Here is a 15,932-nt window from a genome sequence, read left to right as displayed (position 1 = left end):
ACTGGCAACCGATTTCAAAGTGCTCTCTTGGTACATTCCTCGGATTTTTCCCTCCCTTACTCTTTCTTCCCCTCTTAACTTCTTCTCGTTCTCGTCTCCTTCCCCTTTCGTCAATTCCCTTCTTCTCCTCCCCCACACTTTCTCATTCTAACGTTTCTGTTCTTTTCCTTCTCACGTAAGAATGCAGCTTTAGCTGTACAACAGAAACATCAGCATCGTCGCGCGAGCTACGCAGTATGGCTTCTCTTTTCTTTTTTTTTCCCTTCCCCCTTTTTCTTCTTGCTATTCGAGATTTTCAAATACTTTGTAGATCGCAAACCAATGTAAACAAATTGATTCGAATTATGTAAAATGCCGACTCAACAATCATAGATCACTGATGCATCATTGATATAAACTATTTATATGTATATGATTTTCGTATTTTTATGTTCGAAACATGGATTTCTATTTATTTTTGCGTTTATTTATATATATATATTCGTTTTTTCATACTTCTATTTTTATTTATTATTATTATTATTATCATTATCGTTATTATGATTGCAATTCTGTTGCACAACAATACAGTTTTCGTTTGAAAAAAGTATATATACAAAAGTAAAATTTATTATTATATATGTATACATTCCATCGAATCCTGTTTCTTTCCCTCAAGGAAGTCTACGTAAAAAGGAGTATTTCGAAGAACGTAGTTTCCTTATTTTGTTTTCATAGGAACGCCTCTGAAGTGGGTCAATATTACGTAACAAAAAGCTCGTGTTCAACTATCGCTCCTTTATAAGCTTGTCTTATAAATTAAATGAATTTTGAATATATTGTGTATTTATATCGTTGCTTAGAAATTCATCGAAAATTAACGATCTTCAAAAGGAAAAGAGAGGAAACGAGATATTCGGGAAAGAATTTGACTCAACGCATGATTCGATTTTTCCAGCAGTGAGTTTACCGGTGACAATCTGTCGTGCATCAGGATTATATTTCTAAAGATTTCTTTGTCCTAAGAAAGAATGATTCGATTACTTGAATTGGACGATTCCGTTTTCGGTCGCCAAATACATAAAGGGATCTAGACTTTTTGGAAATATATTAGATTGAACGAAAAACGAAGGATGAAAGGAAAATAAGGATGGAAGGAACGTGATTGACGAAGAAAAGACCGGTGCGCCGCGTGGCATACGAGGAACAATAAAGATATAGAGAGGAACAAGGAGGTTCGTGAGAGGTAGAAAGAAGCAGGATCATGGTTAGAAGGAAAAAGAGAGAATCGGGAGGACAAAGAGCGATGGTGTCGGGGTCGCCGGCCGTTTACTCGTAGGTGTGCACAGCTTGTACGAAGAACCAACGTGCTTAAACGATCATCCTTTGCAGCTTTTCGACGAATCTTCGAATCATGAATTTATAAGGAATTTTTTGTTGAAATGATTTCCGCATCTTGTTTTTTTTATTCTATTCGATATATTCTATATAGAAAATTATTGGACAATAAGAATTACTTGGAACAAATGTCAACCGTTTCTCGATATCTATAGAAAATCTGCGATAAAATCGAAAAAAAAAAAATCATTAAAATTATTTCGTTTTATCGTCATTTCGGTTGAAAAATTTACCGTGAAACGGTAGGTGAAGTAAAGTAAAGAAAAGATTCGAAAAATTCGTAGATTCGGTATCGGAATTTCGAAAAGTTTCGTCCTATTTCATCGTTTTGCTCTTCGTCATGCTTCAAACTTTCTTTCTGATGGGTCTTCTTCTCCGTTTGAGCGTCGATTCAACAAAGTCTCGAGGCATAATACGCTTGAAAATGGTGGGTCACGCCGCGTTGCTTTGCAAAGACGAGGATAAATGTTTGTTCCCGATCGATAATTTGATCTCGTTTACTTTCGTGCTAATTACAATTGATCGATTAATTTGATATGTAATAGAATAAAACGAAGTAGAATACAAAGTGGCAAAAGAAACGATCGTGGCGGGAAGATTATACGTATTAATTCGTGCGTCACCCGATATTATTATTGGTAAATTTATTCTAATTGGGTGGATTTAGCGGTATGGGCTATCATGTTTAGAATCGTGGTGGATGGCGTCCGTCAGGACCGCTCTAAAATGATGGTGACGTCCATTCGCGAAGCGAAATACATTTGCATTTGAAAATCGTTCGGGCATCGACTGACAGTTGTCCGTGATGAGCGTGATTCGTGACACGCGCATGCAAGCAAGATGTGATTCGCGTGCAGATTTTCGCCCCGTTTCCCATTTCTCGTTCGAATCATCGATCCTTTTCAATTTCTCGTCTTCGGTTTATCGAAGACGAGAACAATATTACATATCGCCATTATCATTTCGTCTGATCTTTCTCTCGTTTCCCTTCTCCACGAAGCAAAGAAAAATTGGAAAAAGAAAAATCCATTCGTGAATCGATAATTCTACACTCGTAAATTCAGCTTATCGATATCACACGCATAGTTAGATAATCGATCTCTATTCGCGAGATAACTAAAGCCCACGATAGCGATAAATAGCCAAGTTACGATTAAAATCATTTATCGAATTTTTTTTTTTTTTTTTTTTTAATTTAGATTTATCTTGAAAAATTCTCTTCGGTAAAATTTATTCAGTAACGAGATTGTTTTCAATTACCAATTATTTTTCTATCACTCGAATATTAACTCCTGGTAAAATTATATTTTTTCCGTTATTTATTGTTAGCGAGGAAAGAAAATAAAAAGTCGCAAAAAAAAAAAAAAAATTGATCGCGTTGACTCGACTTATCTTCTATCGGTTCGCAGTAAAGAATTTCCGTTCGATTAAGTTCGAAGGAAAGGTTACGATGGGCCGATCCGAGAAACTTGTAAAACGAATAGTTGGCAATGACGTGGAATTACCTCTTTTTTCCGATGCACGTTTCAGATATTCGTCTGAAAGGAAACGCAAATGATATCGATTGATTTCCATTAAAATCACTATTTACAAATTCGAGATTCGAAAAGCGGCATCAATCTTTCTTTCGAAATCTTGGGAAAAAATTACGAATCAGAAAGAATAGATAATTCGTTTATTATTTTTACTTTTTTTCCTACGTGATAATTGACCATTAGATATTGACCATATACGGGTGAGTGAGTGTATGCTGCACCGGTACTGAACGTGTCAAGCATCGTAATTCTGGCTAACGTTTTCGTGTCGTAGTCTAGAGCGCTGCATCGGGTTCCTCTCTGCTTACAATTAGTAGATCCATTACTCGTCTCTCTTAGATGACCTTTTGTATTCCGGCATGATGAGTTTTTCACGATATATATATTGTATAACCCTGTAATCTTGCGTTTAATGAATAGGAAAACCAAATTCCAGTTGCTAATTTATCGTATCAAAAAGTAGATCTAGCGGCATCTTATTATGTAGCTTATTAGTTTAGCCACGAGTTGGTAGTCGTAAATATAAAAGGAGGGTAAAAGTTTCGTAACAAGGAGGGAAAAAAATTGCAACGAGATAAGTTTTTTTTTTTTTTTTAGATGAAAACACTCCGTGATTTGAAGAGTGCTTTGTGCTTTTAATACGATACGATCTCTCTTCTTTCTTTTCTCGAATTTTATGTTCGCTCTCGAATGATATCACAGATTAAGAAAGGCGAAAAATATTGGATTCACATTATAAAGCGACAGATTCCCAATATGAAGAACGTTGCACTCGGTATAACGTAACGATTCGCCGTCGTAGGAGTATTCGATGAGGCCCACTCGACGTTCTCGTCTTACTACGACGCCTAACCATGAATATCGCTTGCCTATGCAAAATTCCCACGTCTTACGCTCTTGCGCTTCCTCTTGTTCGTTTTCAACTTTTTGCTCTCTTTTTTCTCTCCTTTTCTTTTGAGGCCGTTTAGAAAATTTAAATCTTTTTTACCACGTGATGTCGTCCTCGTTTCGTGATACACAAGACAATAAATAGTGTAATAAAAAAGCTTTAACGTATAATAAATATACATTGTTGATTAGAAGAAGAAAAGAATTTTGGGTGTTATCGTATTTTTGATTCACTCGAAACCAAACGAAGCGACGTTTAAACGAGATAAAAAGGACATCGATATGTTATGAATAGGATCTCGATCGATCAAAGCAGACTTAGAAAATGGCGAACACCATCTACGTCTTACTCGAGATACGCTATATACGTAAATATATTGGTGCGTTCGAAAGTAAGCGGAAGGTCAGCTCGCAGTGACGTAGATTCGTAGTACGCTCGCGGACCAAGTGGGCATCGTGTAGTATTCTGTCAAGTCAAAGAACAGAGAGAACGGTGCAACTAGAAATGTAAGGTGACGCGGCCGAAGTGAACGGCGAGCAACGTTGCCACTATCTTTCTCCTTCTCCTATCGCCTTACACGCGCCCTCCAATTTTTCTTCGTCCATTTGCACACTCTTCTATCGTCTTTGGTTCCTTTTATTTTATTTCAACTAGTTTCAAAGCTCGCCCGTGTTATTTTGATACCTTTGTTAAGGTATACGGACAGAAATCGAGCGTGTTTCCACGCGTTTACCACGTGGAATGGTTCGTTCCGTTCGTCCCCGTGAACCATTTCACGTTCGTTCGAAAGATGTTCGTTGAGAACGAACGAGTCCCTGTGCTGGCAACAGCGGAGAGAATTATACGGTTCTCTACGAGGAAGGCACGTTTGTATCGCGCGGATAGTAAGTGTCGCATGCAGAGAGAAGAAGAAAAGAAGGAGATGATGAAAAAGCCGGTTGTACAGGATATGCGGTTACCATAGAATGCAACTCGCTTGGGATGAAATCTTCACGGGCGAATTTACCCGTTGTTTTATATATGTCAGCAAACGAGAAGGGCTCTCCCCCTTTTCTCGTATTTTCGCTTCCGACGAATCAATATTTACGCGTTACCCCTCGAATAAGTCGAAATCGAGCGTCGGACTTAAATGAATTATCGTTCGGAAACGAACCCTTCTTGGACTCGAATTATCGATCGAGTCAAAATTCCTTAGTACATGTCAATCTTGATATCGTGAAATACATTTCGATGAAATATCAAAACATCGAACGATGCGTGCGTTTTTCTTCGATAAAATGTTGGATATGTGTCCCGTGAACAAGCATAGTAACATTGCCTCGACTCGTCTTTCTCATACGCTTAGTTCTTGCTTCGTGAGACTATTATTCTGATCGTTCGTTTATACGAAGCGAAAGGGACGATTATAAGGTGTCGTAGTATGATGTTCGTGAGCGTTTTGAAGCGGGTCGCGCTTTTCGAGGTCTCGTTTCTTTCCGACAGTCAAGGCGAACGAATTTCCTGTCCCGGATGAAAGACCCTCTCGATTACACGATGACTAATCCAGGAAGGCGAGCACGATTCATCGATGCGTTTGAAATTGCTCTTGTCGCTGATGATGGCGCCATTGCGTTTGCGTCATCATTCGATTTCCGTGGAAAAACCGCGTGTTACATTTCGCGATATCGTTTAAAAAGAAATAATCTATTCGTCGGGAACGATCTGACACTGTCTGATAATATATACAATAACATGTATATTGAATTAATAATCTCGAACGATTTGAATTATATTATAAAATAAATAAATGCTTTTTATCAATCAAATAAAGTATCATGTTGCGTGTATCAAACCTCGAGCGTGTAAGGATTAAAAGTATATATGTGGCAAATAGAAGCTATAAAAATTCCAAATAAGGTTCGTGTTGGCGACAAGGATATGCAAGTTATTTTTCTCGCGTTTTCCAAAGCAATTTTAAAAAGGAGAGAAGATAGGATTTAGCGGGTGGAAAAGACATCGAATTTTTTTTTATCGTCGATTTCGTTACAACATTTTCACGTCGTAGCGACAGTTAACACGCGTCACGAACATTTTTTCAAACTTATATTTCTTTCTGCTGATTAAATGTAATTTTTCTACTCTTCGGTTTCTTTTCTTCTCTCTCTCTCTCTCTCTCTCTCTCTCTCTCTCTCTCTCTCTCTCATCATATAGAACATTGTTATATATTGAAATATAAAAATATCACGATTAAAAAAAAAAACCAATTGAAATCTCACTATAATTTCGTGGAGGAAATAATTTTTTGGTTGTCGCATCGGCGCTTTTTTCCTTCTATTTGGTCGCGAGCGTGCAAACTCATGCCGGTATCGTTGTTCGTTTCTCCAAATGTTTCTGTTCGTACGTGCAAGCACGTACCTCGTGTTTAGAACGTAGACGTGGCTCGCACCTCTAACGAACTTGCTCCATGGCTATTCAATATTTTCCCTGGCACTTTTTAATGCGACGTTCCTCCAAGCTTAAATCTCGTCTCTTATTTCTTTCGGTTTACTTGCCGCTACAGTTTGCAACTCGTTGTACGAATAAGACCGAAAGAAGAAGGGGAGAAAGAAGGGTAAAAAGGATACGATACGGAAGGATTTAATCTCTGAAAGTTATTTAAAGTGGATGGAAAAAAGAAACAGGCGTCGGATTATTTTTAGATGTCTCGTCTAAAATAAGTATTCGTGAAGGAGGAAGGAACCAGATGTCCATTCACTGTTACACATATACACATATACATATACACTGATGCGTATATGTGAGTGTGCGTAGAATAGAAAGAAGGGGGAGAGATTGGATGAAGAAAGATAAATTAAATAAACGCAAAACCGTTCGTTAAATGTATCTCTTTGATACGTTTGAACGTGCACGGTTGACGAGTCGTCCGAGAATGTTGGAAAAAAATCGGAACGTCGTTGGCAACTTCTGATCTGCGCACGCAGTACAAGAAAGAGTATAATTTGTGGCCCTTTCGAGTGGCTACAAGCTTTCTCTTTTTTTACAATCGTTGGTAACAGTAGCCGTCCGTTTACATTTCTTAACACATGTCTTTGCTCGAGATGCTAATGGTAAATCGATATTCGTGGCAACGGTTTCAGCTAACAACAATCGTGTATAGACATGTCCGAGTCGCGATCAAGGTAGGGAGAAAAGCAAGGTTCCGTTAGATATTCGTTGTTGCTCGCTAACCGATCCGGTAAAATAACTTTCTCGAATATTATCGGTTCAACGGTTGCGTTTCCGTTTCCTATATGTAGAAATGTTTCACCATCATCGTTATCATCATCATCGAGAGTTTCGCGCGTTATCACACGCGTGATCACGATGTTGACGTTCGTAGAAAGATAGTCTCGTTAATTTCCAAAGTTTATCGGATTTTACCAGATAATTTATCAAGTATTTGGATTCACATGTGTAATCTATATGTCTTGATAATAGATTTATTATTATTATCATTTATCTCTAAGTAAGTAAGATATTTTCAACATTTCTTGAAACTCCTTACGGCCTTATTTATGCGAGTGTACGAATTTCAGATCGAAACATCGAAACTTCGTATTATTTAATGTTCGGGATATTCGACTTCGCGATCCAAGTCGATCCGACCCGATTCATCCCGAAGTGACCCGATTGAACCCGATCTAATCCGAAACTCGAGTGTAACGATAATTTCGGATATCTGCGCATCCTTACAGTTTTCTACACATGGCGTCGGAGAAGGATCGAACGTTTAACCTAAAATGCGTCAATATTGTATAATTTTCATTATTGAATATATTCATACGTTAAGCGTCACGAATCAGGTAATATTATTCAATATTTATCGTATTTCGAGTTCACCTATAAAATAAACCGTCTTCATTCTTATCTATCGGCCCGTTATTCGTGGTTCGGTCGATTCCACCGTATTTATTAATAGATTACTCGGATATAGGTTTACCATACACACCACCGAAGCGTGCATTCGTGAAAGATAGACGTACGTCGGATAACGAAACGAGATAGCGAGAGCAATATGGATGCGTAATAGATCGATTCGTGGAAGTTAGCTTCGGAGGTTGACTCATGCTTAGTATACTCGCGTATTATACCTGCGGCGGGCCGATGACGTCACCGACATTCTTGTCGGTCTTGTCACGCGTACGATCGTTAAGCTCTTGTACGAGTTCCTTCTCTGGCCTCTCTCGAATACTATGCATACGGATTCTCGAATGCGCCTCGATGCTCGCGCTGCTGCTCCATCATTCTCCGTGAACGAATAAAGAAAATGAACCTCTTCCCACCTGTCTTTCGTTCGCCCGACGTTTCCATGCGAAACGAGAGGTATAGATTATCGACCTTAAGCGACCTTCTCGTCCCGCAAAATACGCGTCTCCTCTCGTCTTCTCTGTTCGGAAGGATCGATTCGGATAACGAATGAAATCGAAATGGATGGAGAATAGAGAGAACGAAACTACTTTGGTCACAGAGACATCTGAACGAGACATTTTTATTTTTTTTAACGAGGAATAAGAGAAAAACGGGAATCGACGACGATTTCTCGTTCCCGAACGAATTTTTGCTTGAAAATTTATCGAGAATCGCCTGAAATGTCGCCGAATTCGTCTGTCCAAAAAAAAAAAAAAAAAAAAAAAAAAAAAACAGTCGAAGGTTATGCATTCTGTCGATTCAGTAACGGATATCGATCGTCAAACAGAGCCCTCGTATCGCGTTAAAATACTGCCTGAAAAAACATTCGCTTCGCATCACATCAACGTCACCGACGCTTTTCCACCAACGTTTTCCGCCGATCGTTCGATCGCGGGGCTTAATCGCGTTAGAGCGTCGAGCGATCAAGATCGAACGATCGATAGTGATACACGGTTAAGTAAAGGAAAATCGTGGCACGCGCTTGCGTCAAGTTGGACAGGAATCGAGCGATGAAAATGAAAAATCGAGGGAAGTGTGTGTACGATACTCGAGTATCGTACTCGCGGGCTCCTCCGAGGGGAGTTGTTACGCTTAATTGTCCCTTGGTCCCCTTGCCGCAACGTGAGAACGAAGAATACAAAGGGCTTGGGGCATTTGTTCGTGAGAAACGCATCGTTCGATGCATCGCTTTTGTTGGCTTCGAGCCGTAGCCATCCTTCTCCTCCTCCTCCTCCTCCTCCTCCTCCTCATTGGTGACCTCGTTAATATCGCCGAGAGAGAGTATATCCAACTCTCAAACTTGTAATCGAAAAGAGTAGTACATCTTCTTATCGGTTAGAACAATTCCTTTTCCGACGCGAGATTTTTAAAAGAAAAGGAATCGAGACGAGTAAGTGATGAGAAATAAAAAAAAAAAAAGAAAAAGAAAAAAATCGAATTTTTAGCTTCGAAAAAAATTTTTTTTTCTCATTGTTATAAATCTTAGTTTCGTATTTTTCGTAAAAGTTTTCGTATTTTTTTTTTTTTTTTTTTCATTGTTATAAATCTTGGCTTCGAAAAATTTTTCGTATTTTTTTTTTCCATTGTTATAAATCGTAAGAAAAATCGAGATAATATACATGAGCGAAACAACGGAGAAGATATACGAGGGGGGAGGGGACTAGTAGCGGAGCGGCGTAACGAGGTAAAGTAATGGAGATTGGTGTGGACCGTGAGCTCGAGCAAAAGGGGTTGGCCGTTTCTCCTGTGTCTAGTAGCTGTCGCGCTCGCGCTATCTAAGACGCGACGGAAACCGCGACTGCTCTCGCTATAGCCAGCCAACGTCGGCTGCCGACTCATTAACCTAAGTAGCTAGCTGAGAAGAGGAGGGAGTGGGGGAGGTGGCAACCAACAGTCAGCTCCACTGTTTGAAGAACATGGGTGGACGTGGAGCTGACGCGATCACCGGAAACCAGAGCCTAGGCCATTGTGAATCGCGAGGTAACTCCATTACCTTGAGAACAGTTCTCCAGACACTAGGCTAAGAGTCGCACTTTGCCTTGCCACGCGTCCACATCGATCAATTTACCAATTTCCATTCGAGCCGACGACCCCTTCGATATGCTACCATCGAAACGAGCGTGTATTTCACGAAAACGTGTAGATTTCATCGTTACGCCTTAGCGCGTCGAGCAATTCCCCCTCCTCTGCCCTTAATTGAATTTCATTCAATCCGTTTTCCAATTGGCACCCGCTCCCGTTTTTACATATTACTTTCTTTGTTTACCGAGGGAATTCGTCACTTGCCGTTATTCCTTCCGTTATCACGTTACCGTCTCACCGTTTCAATTCCGTCTGAATCCCTGGCTGGATCAGCAACACACTTTCTTTGCAATTTTTCGAGATGCACTACGAGGTGAATATAGAAATCTTTTTTAGAAAACGTTCGCATCGATAACTTGCGAAGTTATTGATAAACGCCCTGCTTTAAATATTTATATTCTATCTTTTATCGTGCGTCGTATCTATTCTCTAGTTAAAATATCTTATCTCGTATTTTTTTATTTCGAAGATACACGTTGCGATATTTGAAGTTCACATGCTTTTCGTTTCGAATAAAGTTAGAAAACTTTGACAGATTTTGAAACGGTTTTTATTTTATTTATTGTAAGAAAAACGGTATCGAGAAAGTGATAAAGCTTCGGATTTCTCGGACGTTTCGAAATATTAGTTGAGTTATTCGAACCAAGGAGGGCAGCACTAGCAAACGTTAATATGTTCGCTCCTAAGAATTCAAGTAATAATTTCGTTTCTCATTTTCTCGAACGAGTTTAACGGTAAAGCTGTCGATTTTAAAAGGAAGAAAAAGAAATACTATTGGTTTTTCGATATCGTGATCTCGAAAGCGAGGTCACGGGAACAGTGACGGGTGAACGAGCACAGCTGATCGCGTGGTTGGTGTCGGTGACATGGTGAACGTGAACACGAATCCGGTGTATCGTGTGTGCGTTTCAATCGTGGACGTCGTCTATTCCCCTCGATTCAGCATAAATAAATGACTACTTACTATTTTTCCGTCGTGTTCTAATTTTTCACGAGTCGTTCGACGAGCGTTCGAGCTTTATCGCAAACATTAATTATGTTTCGTTCGTAATGGTAATCATTGTATGTTTTTAGAGGAGGGTTGTGCGTAGTTGAACGGAGGCAACGAACGCGCGATAATTGTGTATACACCGTCGTTTTGATTTCAAGGAGGAGGCGAGATTTCCAACTAACCGAGTGTGCTCTTGCGTCTCTTTAATTGGATCCGTCTTAGTCTCGGTTTCTTTCGTTTTTACGGAAAAGCTCTAATCTCCAAGATTTTCTAATGTTTTTCCGCAGATGAAATAGAAAATTCACTTTTGAAAAATATTTTTATCTTTGGGGAGATTGTAAATGCCCAATCTATCTGCATTATCGATCTATTACGAGCGATAATTCGTGATGCATTGCGACAATTTAAAAAAAGAACGAGCAGCATTAAAAATATAATACATATCATAAGAGCGAACGATGACGGAATGTCACGAGGATGGAAATGTCGTGGAAAAGTCGTTCCTTTCCGTTTTGAATCAAGAACGTCCCTCCTTGCCATTTAACTGGGATATAGTTCTGATTTTATTCCTGTAATTTCTACGTTTTCGATTAAACTTTGAGGAAGGGGAGCAACCAACTCGCAAACCATACATACTCTCTTCCCCTCGCTTTGATCTTTCCGTTCGAACAATCCATCCCCGACGCATCGCCGAAAATAACACGGGTCTATGTTTTTCTCCCTACGTGAACACGGGGCTGAAAGCTATTAAGCACAGCTGTTGCGCGATAACCGAAACACAATGCATTTCGAATCGTGTTCTCTCTCCTGCATTCTATTCTTTTTTTTTTTCTTTCTTTTTTTTTTTTTTTGCTGCATTTAGTTTCTTACGAATTTACAGTATTTATTCGTTAGAAGCTCACAACTCGGAACCAAGCACGAGCAAGTATCCGTTAGAGAAACGAAACTCGAGCCGTTTCGTTTTTTCCAGCAACCACGCGACAGTTAGAGAATGACAAGTTGCGAAAGACGAAGAGGGATTGAGAGCTCAAGCCGTTTGAAGAAGTGGGGATTCCTCCAAGTGGTGGGGATGACTCCCGATATGCCGCAAGAAATGTCCGAGCATATAACGAATAAATACCGTATATATTCTTCCGCATCGATCTTTTGCTCTTCGATTCGAATTGAACGAATTTTGAGCAACAACGGTGCATTACTATGTCTAAAAATATCTTTCGCGTGCGAAGGTGGTTCGATAGCTCCTTTCCTTCCCATATTACACGCACCCGTGCAAAGCACCGCGATATATCCGACCACGTTTTCGTGCGCTAAAATTTTTCTCGCGATTATCGATTTGCTTGTTTCTTGAAAGTACGGTAGAACGGTTTTCGGTCGGTCGCGTTGAACGCGTTAATTTAATACGTGCGAAGAACATGAATGACGGATGATTCTTCGGTGAATGGGACAAACACGATAGATCGATGCCTGAGGGAGAGAGATAAGTTCCGTGTGATCCCTGGCCCCTTTTGATATCTGGTCGATGTTGAAATAGCGGAGAGAAAAAGCAATAGATTGGTATATAGCCGACAAAAGCAGTCACGGGAGGCGCTCTGATGCAGGGGCTGGTGCAGGGACAAGGGATTCGAGCAATAGAACAAAGTGGATTCTTGGTCTATGAATCATCGGTGCATCGAGAGGTGCGTGCGCGCACGCGTATACGCATGATCGCCGGGCAAGCGCGAGAACCGAACACCCAGCTGTACTTTCATTCTTCGTATCTTTTTCTCCCTCCCTGTTTTCTCTCCTCTTCTCCCATCATTGACTGTTTAATTGAATCCGAAGAAGCCGAATGCGCGGAATAAAGTCGAAGTTCCCCTCTCCTCTCCCTTACTGCAACGAGGGTAAACGACGATGCTCGAACTTCGTGTGGGGAGAGAAGGGCAAAACTCCCTTCCGCACGAGTCACGTTCTCGCGTACTCTCAGGAAAAGAAAAGGCAAGAAACAAGGGAATGTTGCTCGATTCCTATCGACCGGATCTTTCTTTTTCTTCTTCTGTATATAGTTTCTTTGTCCAAACCAAGTTTGAACAAAGTGGCGAGGAAATTATATATACACAACAGTGCTCGTTTATATTTTCATTTTTTGAAAATAGAACTGGATATAAATTTGTGTCGAATAAGATAAATGGAAAAAATTAACGGATAAACCGTATTTAGAAATTATTCTATTAGAATATTCTCTGAGGACGCTAAAACCAAAGAATTACCATATTTCGAGATTCAAAGCTATTTGAAGTTTCGCGTCGATTGAATGACCGCCGAGAGGGAAAAGTGGCTTGTTCGTAAATTATCTCGAGTCAACGAGAAGAGATCACGCCCCGTTGTTTCCTCGTGACGCGTAAACGAGCAACGTGCCATGAACCTCGCGAGTCACCGACGAGTTACCCTAGGCGTTTTGCCGCCGCCGCCGCCGATCTTGCCCCCGCCCTGTTCGTTCCCCTCGCTCGGCGCCAGCTAAAAATAAACCCACCTCGATCCTCTTCTCTCTTCTTTCTTCTCCGGCTTCGTTTCGTTCTTCCTTCTTCTTTTTTTTTTTCAGCTTGTCTCAAAGCATCGTGCGTATAATACGCGCAACCGTCTTCCGTTTCCGGCTAAACAATGTACTCAAAGGGGAAAAAGTATGCAGTGTGAAATTATTAGCCACGAAGTGGGATTTCGCAAAGTGGAATAAAAATAGTTAAAGGTGGACAAATTTTTTTTATATAATTTAGACGAATAAAATAATCGTGATAATAATAACAATCGAGTTAATAATAAATTCTTTACACGTGTACATTGTGTATACCTCGATACAACTATAAATATAAAATGATATCTTATTAATATTTTAGCCTCAAATTTGACTATTTTTACTTTTTGGCTTACTGACCTTTCGCTTTTGTGTACGGTTGATTTATTCACAATCGATTCGCTTCGTGAATATTTATAGTCTATTTATATCATAAATTACTTCTAATTTCGCGGTAATCGTTGCGCTAGATTCGTTTCGCGAGTTGAGATCATCAAAAGTGAATTAGCACGCGAAATTAACATTACGTAAAAAATTCCTATATATTATACATCTCTATACAAAGTGCTTGAAAATAACTCGAAATACAGACTTACCAACGCACAAAATCACTTCATCAGTCGAATCGAATCGAATCGTGATCGTAGCTTTCAGGGAGACGCTACGAAGTAAGGTTAGATCTGTCGTTTTCCCCCCGTTTATGCCCGGTAAACCGGTCGCGGCTGTTCGGCTCGCAGCCGGTTTTTTATTTTACAACCGCGTAGCGCAGTTATCGGGTATCGTTACGAGCGCCACGTTATGCCGTCCGATCAAACTTTACGTTTATTACGACGCGATATGTTCGAAGCAGCCTCGATCCTTTACCTTTTTCTCAACCTTGATCGCGAAAGGATTCGCCTTCGACCCATTTCGTTTCATGCTCGTTTCATCATCGGTTTGGGGGAACTCGCGAGCCTTGCTGCGTCTTTCCTCGTGATCGATCGTCCCAGGTAACGAGGGCGTCTATCGCCGCCGGTTCGAGTCGCCCTGTGACCACCACCGTTGCTGACCCGTGTGTCTCGCGCTTCGTTTTTTTTTTCCTTCTTTTTTTTTTTTTTTTTTTTTTCGTTTCGCTTTTCTTCAAATTTCGTTCGACAACCTTAGAGCGCAAAAGTGACGGGAAATTAGCTGGGGAAAGCGATGTATGCTCGCTCGTGTTTATACGTATCGCACGACACGATTGACGTAACGGGAGCGCAAGTTGGTTCGAGGCAAGGTTGCTCTCTGGATCGATAGAACAGGGTCGATCGATCCTGGGATCGGTGTTGGTATTCTCGCGCGATATATATTCCCCCGCGACCACGCCAACTGTGCATTATCAACTCTGCATTAGAACCGGCCGCGACGCGTTCCAGTCCTGCTGAAAGAAGGATTAACGCTCGCCTCGACTACCGTTGCACGCCAATCACGCGTTATCTTTTTTCCCCCTCGCGAAACACTTGTTCCGCAGATCGGAGAGATTCTTTTTCCACGTTGCAACCTTTGGCCGAGAATACGACCCAGTTAGGAGGATCGATCGCCGGACGCTCCTCGTCCCTTATTTTCGAGTGCCAAACGTATTTCGCGATCAACGAGTTGCCCTTATCGAATACTCGATTGGAAACTGAGGTTAGAATGGATGGTTTTTTTTTTTTTTTCCTTTTTTTGATCATGATTTTGATGATTCGTCGAAGAACACGTGTGTTGTCGAAATAAGATCAATTGGAACACTGGGTTATTATTGTTATTATATATTGGGAATTTATTTTTGAAGAAAATGTTGCAATTATATTTTGTTTAGAGGCGACCTCTACGCTTGACCAGCGATGCACGTAACGAGATAGGTTTGCCAGAGGCCGATTTCAAAATATGGAATTGGACTCGAAATTCGCGAGACACGCAATTTCTCCCGTCAACTTACGATAATTTATGCCCGTGAAAATTCCCACGAGTATCTAGGCTCGTTGCCACCAGACCGAGACGATACGCGTCACCTGCCCGTGAAAAATCGGCTATTAAACGGAAATGCGATTTCTCCCTCGATCCGCGCGATTCGTTCGCAAACGCTTTCACCGGAGAAGCAGCGAGTAACCTTCAAAGGGAGCTGTATAGTGGTTTTTCATCGATACAGTCGAGAGTGATTTGCAAGTTTGGAAGGCAAGGGTGGCGACGGGAAGCAGCGGAATTTAATTTCGGCAAATGTTCTAGGGAGCTTCAGGGGAGAGACTGTGCGAGGCGAGGAGTGGAACAAATGTATTCTAACGGACGAAAAATAGTCTTCGTTCGGTATATTGTTGTACGAAAAAAAAACATAAAAATTCAGTGATAATAAATTGTAACGAGTCGATGAACTCGTTACGTTCGACTACTACGACGATCGTCGTTTGATCTTGCAAATTTGGTTATGTCGAGTATACTTGGATGACGAAACGTTTTTACCGACTGGAAAAGAACGCGACGCGCAGCGCTGTAGTGTAGTTGGCCAAATAACTGCCCGCATGTTGTGTATCTGCGGTATATCGCGCAGTCGGTTTTAACGAAGCTTTGCAGACGCAAAACTTGTCG

At 40.7% G+C, this 15,932-nt stretch overlaps 1 protein-coding gene and 1 long non-coding RNA gene across 2 annotated transcripts in view; both read left to right on the top strand.

The window, feature by feature from the left end:
- The window catches only part of shg (DE-cadherin), a 36,693-nt gene that overhangs the window by 1,725 nt on the left and 19,036 nt on the right, over positions 1-15,932 (top strand). The gene's annotated exons all lie outside the window — the stretch shown is intronic.
- On the top strand, positions 9,423-13,678 carry LOC147658385 (uncharacterized). The gene is made up of 2 exons (XR_015290583.1): positions 9,423-9,708; positions 13,380-13,678. It is a non-coding gene; the product is annotated as an uncharacterized LOC147658385 (long non-coding RNA).

This window comes from Apis florea, unplaced genomic scaffold, assembly GCF_048593485.1.
Source record: "Apis florea isolate Af1SG1 unplaced genomic scaffold, ASM4859348v1 contig_2272_pilon, whole genome shotgun sequence".
NCBI classification, from domain to species: Eukaryota; Metazoa; Arthropoda; class Insecta; order Hymenoptera; family Apidae; genus Apis; species Apis florea.
The sequence above is the reverse complement of the archived record's forward strand: the minus strand, read 5'-3'. Positions and strand labels throughout refer to the sequence as shown.